This window comes from Puma concolor, chromosome D1, assembly GCF_028749965.1.
Source record: "Puma concolor isolate L17-30 chromosome D1, mPumCon1.1.hap2, whole genome shotgun sequence".
In the NCBI taxonomy this organism is placed as follows: domain Eukaryota; kingdom Metazoa; phylum Chordata; class Mammalia; order Carnivora; family Felidae; genus Puma; species Puma concolor.
This window is the reverse complement of record NC_141676.1, coordinates 52,606,650-52,613,981: the sequence shown is the minus strand read 5'-3', so window position 1 is coordinate 52,613,981 and position 7,332 is coordinate 52,606,650.

The window sequence follows — 7,332 nt, the reverse complement described above, 5'->3', positions numbered from 1 at the left end:
TCTGTCCTTGAGTTTGGGAAGTTTGGAGGGAATTTAAATTTATATCCATAGTCCACTTGCTCCTATGTGATTCTTCCTTTCCTCTCTTCAGAAGAATGCTCTCTAGGCAGGCAAGTTTTCAAAATATACCCCCCATTCAACAAACGTTTCCTGAAGATTCAGTAAGTATGAGGCTCTGTGATAAATACAGTGTATATGTGGAAGAAACAGTTGACTCTTTGCCTGCACACAGGGAGCAGGGGAAACAGGGAAATAGACATTTAAACAAATGGTTGTTACAAACAAGCCCTTGAAGAAAAACAAGCTGAGACTGACTTTTTAAAATTAAGTTTAAAATTTTAATTCCAGTATAGTTAACATACAATGTTATATTAGTTTCCCATGTACAATTCAGTGATTCAGCAATTCTATATATTACTCAGTGCTCATCCCTGTTAGTTTACTCTTTAATTCCCATCACCTCTTTGACCCACCCACCTCCCCTTTGATAACCATCAGTTCTCTATCGTTAAGAGTCTATTTCTTGGTTTCTCTCTCTATTTTTCCCCGTTGCTCATTTGCTTTGTTTCTTAAATTCTGCATGAGTGAAATCATATGGTATTTGTATTTCTGACTTATTTCACTTAACATTATACTTTCTAGCGCCATCCATGTTGTTGCAAAAGGCGAGATTTCATTCTTTTTTTTTATGGCTGAATATTATGCCGTTATGTATATGCCATATCTCCTTTATCCATTCGTCTGTTGGTGGATACTTGGGTTGCTTCCATAGTTTGGTTATTGTAAATAATGCTGCTATAAACATCAGGATGCATGTGTCCCTTTGAATTAGTGTTTTTGTATTTTTTGGGTAAATGGTTGGTAGTGTGATTACTGAATCAGTAGGGTAGTTTTATTTTTAACTTTTTGAGGAAACTCCATGCTGTTTCCACAGTGGCTGCAACAGTTTGCATTCCCACCAGCAGTGCCTAAATGTTCCTGTTTCTGCACATCCTCGCCAACACCTGTTTCTTGTGTTGTTGATTTTAGCCATTTTGACAAGTGTGAGGTGATATCTCATTGTAGTTTTGATTTGCATAACACTGATTATGAGTGATGTTGAGTATCTTTTCATGTGTCTGTTCACCATCTGGATGTTTTCTTTGGAGGAATGTCTGTTCATGTCTTCTGCCAATTTTTAACTGGATTATTTGTTTTATTGGTGTTGAGTTTGATAAGTTTTTTAATATATTTTAGATACTAATGCTTTATCAGATATATCATTTGCAACTATCTTCTCCTATTCAGTGGGTAGGTTGTCTTTTAGTTTTGTTCATTGTTTCCTTTGCTCTGCAGAAGCTTTTTATTTTGATGTAGTTTATTTTTGTGTATGCTGTAGGAAAGTGGTCCAGTGTCATTCTTTTGCACGTTGCTGTCCAGTTTTCCCAACACCATTTGTTGAAGATTTTTCCATTAATATTTATTCCTCCTTTGTTGAAGATTAATTGACCATATAATTGTGGGTTTATTTCTGGGTTTTCTGTTCTGTTCCAGTGATCTATGTGTCTGTTTTTGTGCCAGTACCATACTGTCATGATCACTACAACTTTGTAATGTAACTTGGAGTTCAGAATTGTGATGCCTCCAGCTCTGCTTTTTTTTTGTTTTTGTTTTTTTCAAGGTTGTTTTGTCTATTCAGGGTCTTTTGTGGTTTCATACAAATTTCAGGATTGTTTGTTCTAGTTCTGTGAACAGTGCTGTTGGTATTTTGATAGGGATTGCATTAAATGTATAGATTGTTTTGGGTAGTATACACTTTCTAACATTAATTGCTTCTCCAACCTATGAGCATGGAATGTCTTTCTATTTCTTTTTTTTTTTAAGTTATTTATTTTGAGAGAGAGAGAGAGAGAGAGAGAGAGCACAAATGTGCAGGAGAGGGGCAGACAAGAGAGAGGAGAGAGAGAATTCTAAGCTGACTCTATGCCATCAGCACGGGGCCCAATGCAATGCTCCAGCTCGTGAACCTGGGAGATCATGACCTGAACCAAATCAAGAGTTGGATGCTTAACCAGCTGAGCCACCCATGTGTTCCATCTTTCCATTTCTTTGTGTCATCTTGAATTTCTTTCATCAGTGCTTTACAGTTTTCAGAGTACAGGTCTTTCACCTCTTTGGTTAAGTTTATTTCTAGATAATTTGTTATTTTGGGTTCAGTTAAATGGGATTGTTTTCTAATTTCACTTACTGTTTTTTCATTATTAGTGTGTAGGAATGCAACAGATTTCTCCACAATGATTTTGTATCCTGCAACTTTACTGAATTCACTTATCAGTTCTAACAGTTTTTTGGTTGAGTCTTTTAGGGTTTTCTATTTCAACATAGTATTGAGAAGCTGATACTAACTTTTATACTGACTTTCTAGGCCCATGTCTGTGAAACTATCCCAGGTGCATACTTAGTTATATTCTCTTCATTTCTGCCAACATTTCCGCCATGCCATTTATCACATTTTATTTTGCCCTGTGTTCATTTTTCACTACCAGTCTGTATACACCTTTGGAATAGGATCTATGTGTAGGGATGCTTGGGTGGCTCAGTAGGTTAAGCATCCAGATCTTGATTTCAGCTCAGGTCATGATCTCACAGTTTGTGAGATCGATCTCCACGTCGGGCTCCATGCTGACAACGCAGAGCCTGCGTGGGATTCTCCGTCTCTTTCCTCTTTCTCTGCCCCTCCTCCTGCTTGCACCCATGTGCAGACACACTTTCTCTCTCTCTCAAAATAAATGACATTAAGAGAAAAAAAGATCCATGTGTAATTCGCTTTGTAAAGCTCTGTACCCTGGCAAAATTCTAGCTATATAGAAACATTGAGTATAAACTGTCAATCTCAGGCTGTGCAAAGATGTGCATGTTCCAGGATATTAAATTGCAATGGTATTTATAATAGTGAAAATTTAGGAATTTCTGCCTACCAGTAGAAACTTGGTTGATTACATGCAAAAGGATATTATGCAGGCATGAAAATAGGCCATATTGTCGATCTTGAAAGGTGTTTATAGTAGATTTTGAATGGAAAAGAAGATTATAGGAGAGTATGTGTACTATATATTACCATGCATGACAAATTGTACGTATTTAACATGTGTCCATATGCTTTGAAGGATGGTCATTTAAATGTTCACAGAAGTTAATCTGAGTGGCTGGATTTTGTGTGTCTTAGACTTCCCTTTTTATTTTTTATTTAACTAAAATTTTTTTTAATGATTATTTTTGAAAGAGAGAGATAGAGAGAGCATGAGTGGGGGAGGAGCAGAGAGGGAGGGAGACATGGAATCCCAAGCAGGCTCCAGGCTCTGTGCTGTCAGCGCAGAACCCGATATGGGGCTCAAACCCATGTACCATGGGATCATGACCTGCGCCAAAGTCAAGAGTTGGACGCTTAACTGACTGAGCCACCCAGGTGCCTGTATTTTTCATTTTTTAAGTGTTTTATTTATTTTTTGGAGAGAGTGCAAGCAGGGGAGGGGCAGAGAGAGGGGGACAGAGGATGTGAAGTGTGCTCTGCCCTAAAGCAGCGAGCCTGATGTAGGGCTTGAACTCATGAACTGCAAGATCATGACCTGACCCAAAGTCGGACACCCAACTGACTGAGTCACCCAGGTGCCCCCAAAATTCCTTGTTAAATGTTTTTTCACATTTTTGTAATTTTTTTTCAATTAATAAATGTTATTTTAAAAAAAAACAACAAAGCTTTTAAAAAATTTCATCAAAATCTGATTCTCTTTCTCCTATTCAAAACCCTTCAGGGTCCTATTGCATAGTGGTTCTCAACCAAAGAACCCAAATATTCCAGGGACACTTAGCAATGTCTGCACAAATATTTGGTTGTCATGACTGCAGGGAGTGCTACTAGCATCTAATGGGTAAAGGCCAGGGATGCTACTAAACATTCTACAATACACAGAACAGCCCCCTCCAACAAAGAATTAGGTGGCCCCAATGTCAACAGTGCAGAAGTTGAGAAAAAGATCAGAATTATCCTGATGAGGCTCTTTACCACCATCTTGTGGTAAGTGGTGGATCTACAACTTCTATGTAGCTTCAGCAGAAATTCAAATGGATGAAGTAGGGCTTCAGAAATAAGATGGGGCGGCTATAAGGATAGTTATAGTTAGAATGGGAGGCAAGAGAAAAGCAAGAAATATTCGTGGTTTAGAGTGTCTGTGATGTTTTTATTAAGACCAGTAGTTTCTTATGAGGTGGGTATTGTTTATTTATGAACCCCACATTAAGATTCCCAGTTTCATTGTGACTCCAGAGACCCTGAATAACTAGGTGCTAAAGCAAGAAAGGCATTGGGTAATCTTTACAGATTTATTTAACTTGGCAGGTAGAAGGGAGCTGGGGTGATGGTGGGGATCTGCAATTGGACACATAGGTGCCTCCCCAGTACACAGGATGCTGAGTCTGTTCTTCACGAATAATTCTAGCCCAGAGCACATGAAACCAGGGTAGGGCTCCTTGTTTTGGCTCAATTTAACTATTATCCCTACCTCTTTCCTCCTCAAGAATCCATTTTCAAGGCCTAGGCTTCTTTATTTGATCCTGCCTTTTTCACTTGCACCTCCAAGACCATTTAGAAAAAATATCTATTCTTGCTCTGCTCATCAATTTTACCTTTCTCTCTCTCTCTTTTTTTACCCTCCAGTTTTTTGTTTTCTAATTATCATTTACTGATGAGTTGCGCACCTGGCAGCTACATCTCATGCTCCTCTCCACTGCTCTCAACAGAGCTGTGGGCCACTGTTTACTTCCCTGCCTGCTGTTCACTGCTGGAAGGCCTGCATTCTCTCACCCTTTAAAGTATGCCGCTCTCTTCTGACAGCGGCATTCTGTAGGAATATTATGCAGCCCGTATTTCTTTTCTGCACGGTTGCTTTATTTTCCACAACCTCATTGTTCAAATCCACTTAGATGTAGCAGTCTTCTCACCAGGCCTTAAAGGATGTTACAGATTGGTTTCTCCAGAAGCAAATGCTGAAGCAGCGTGTTTATTAATAAGGGACGAACACCTAGAAAGGAGGCAGAAGAAGTTAAATTGTGAGGAGAATCCCACAAACCATCATCAGCCAGGTGGCGAGCTCTGGAACTAATGTAGCCCATCATAGCATCCTCTGTCAGGCGACACTGGTCAGATGTTTTTTTTTTTTTTTTTTTTTTTTAATTTTTTTTTCAACGTTTTTATTTATTTTTGGGACAGAGAGAGACAGAACATGAACGGGGGAGGGACAGAGAGAGAGGGAGACACAGAATCGGAAATAGGCTCCAGGCTCCGAGCCATCAGCCCAGAGCCTGACGCGGGGCTCGAACTCACAGACCGTGAGATCGTGACCTGGCTGAAGCCGGACGCTTAACCGACTGCGCCACCCAGGCGCCCAGATGTTTTTTTTTATATTCTGTCTCGCTTAGTCACTGCATGTAGGCTGCCCCAAGAAGATTATGACTTCAGGTGAAGGGGCTCTCTGTGGTTGAGGCAGATTTGAAGGATCTGACGGCCGAAGAATAGCTGCTTACTCTGTTCTATTCCCCTCAGCTGGGCAGCAAGTGTTTCCTTGAAGGAAGATCTGGGTGGCACATTACTGTGTTTACCACAGCAGAATTGGTGGGAATCACAATGTAAATTACAAGATGAATAGTATTATTGTTCTCCTGGTTCAAAGGAAGGGCGTTAAAGATAATTAAACTACTAGGCAGGTTGTTCCCAGAGAATATGCCCTGGTTCACAGCTTTTCCAACTTTGAATAAATGCAAATCCCGTAGATTGCATTAGCAATAACAATGGCATTGGGCCCTATTAGGGAGCTATTGCCAAGGAACCTGCAGTGCTCTAATTCTGTCCTTGCCTAGCCACTTTGACCTCCCCACCTCCCAAACTCATCCCCTTTTTGAGGTTTATATCTTTAATTCTACTGTGTTTTTAAAAATCTTATTTAGAGAAAATAAAATACAAATACAGGAGACAATAAGGCAAACACATTTGTAACCACTGCTAGGTCAAAATATAGAACTCACTACCTCTCTGTGCTTCTCTTAAGTGCCCCTTTTCAATTTCAATGCTTAATCTTCCTTCCCTCGGTAGTAATTACTCTTCTGACTTTTATATTAATTGATTTAATTTTATATTAATTGCTTACTTGCTTTTACTTATAGTTTTATCTCCCAAGGGCTTATCCCTAGTCACTATGATTTAATCCTACCTATTAAAAAACAATGTGATATCTCTTCTATTTTCTATTATTCTACAAGATTTCCCCTCTTTTCCTTTCTTTTCTTCACAGGTTTCCTTACGAATGCATGCTACTCGACCTATTCCTCCACCCTGCATTTTTCTGGCTGCATACTGTTGGTGCAGTTCAATTTGCTTCAGTCTTCTGTATTTTGTGTAAATTGGCAGCTTGATCCAGAGACTGGATTAGACTTATGTTTGCTCCTTTTGGTGTTTTACGTTCTTTCAGTTAGGAGGCACATAGTCGTCACTCTTTTTGTGGTAGTGGCTGTTGGTGCTCAAAGCTTGGATGCAGTAATTCAGTGGAGGATGCAAAATGGTGAAATTCTAATTTTCATTGAATTATAGGTGAGAATCCTTTCATAGAGAAATACTTCCCCTTCTCTACTACTTTGTAGCCCAGGGGTAGAGATCAAATGGGAAAGGAAGGATATATGGTTGATTCTTTTTCTTTAACTTATTGATTAGTAATTTAATTATTAGTTTATTGTGATGTCTTCAAAACAATGAATTATTGGTTCCTTGATATTTTCTGAAAGCGATCAATGTTAAACATATTTGATAGATTTCAATAAATTATAATTTTTATTCTTTTGAAGCTCAGATTGTCTAATCTTTTTTAGCGAGAGGCCTTTCAAGTTGGCTCCTGAGTCCTTTTGTCATGACCTTAGTTGTTTTTGATAGCTTCTTTTCTATCTGGTATGCAAATAATTTCTAGACCCTTCTGTACATTTTATGCTCCAGACTTGGAATCAGATATTTCTTGAAAAAGCCCTCGTATGTTTTCGTGGAAGTTCATATTACAAGACCACAGTCCAGGTACTATGCATTGTGAACCTGTGTTATGGTGCTAGCACTAGAAAAATGTATTAGTGAAAGAGAGGGGTGCCTGGGTGGCTCAGCTGGTTAAGTGTCCAACTCTTGATTTTAGCTCAGGTCATGATTTCAGTGTTGTGAGATTGAGCCCTGCATCGGGCTGTGTGCTGTGTGTGGAGCCTGCTTAGGATTCTCTTTCTCCCTTTCTGCTCCTCCCCACCTTGTGTGCAAACTAACTCTCTCTC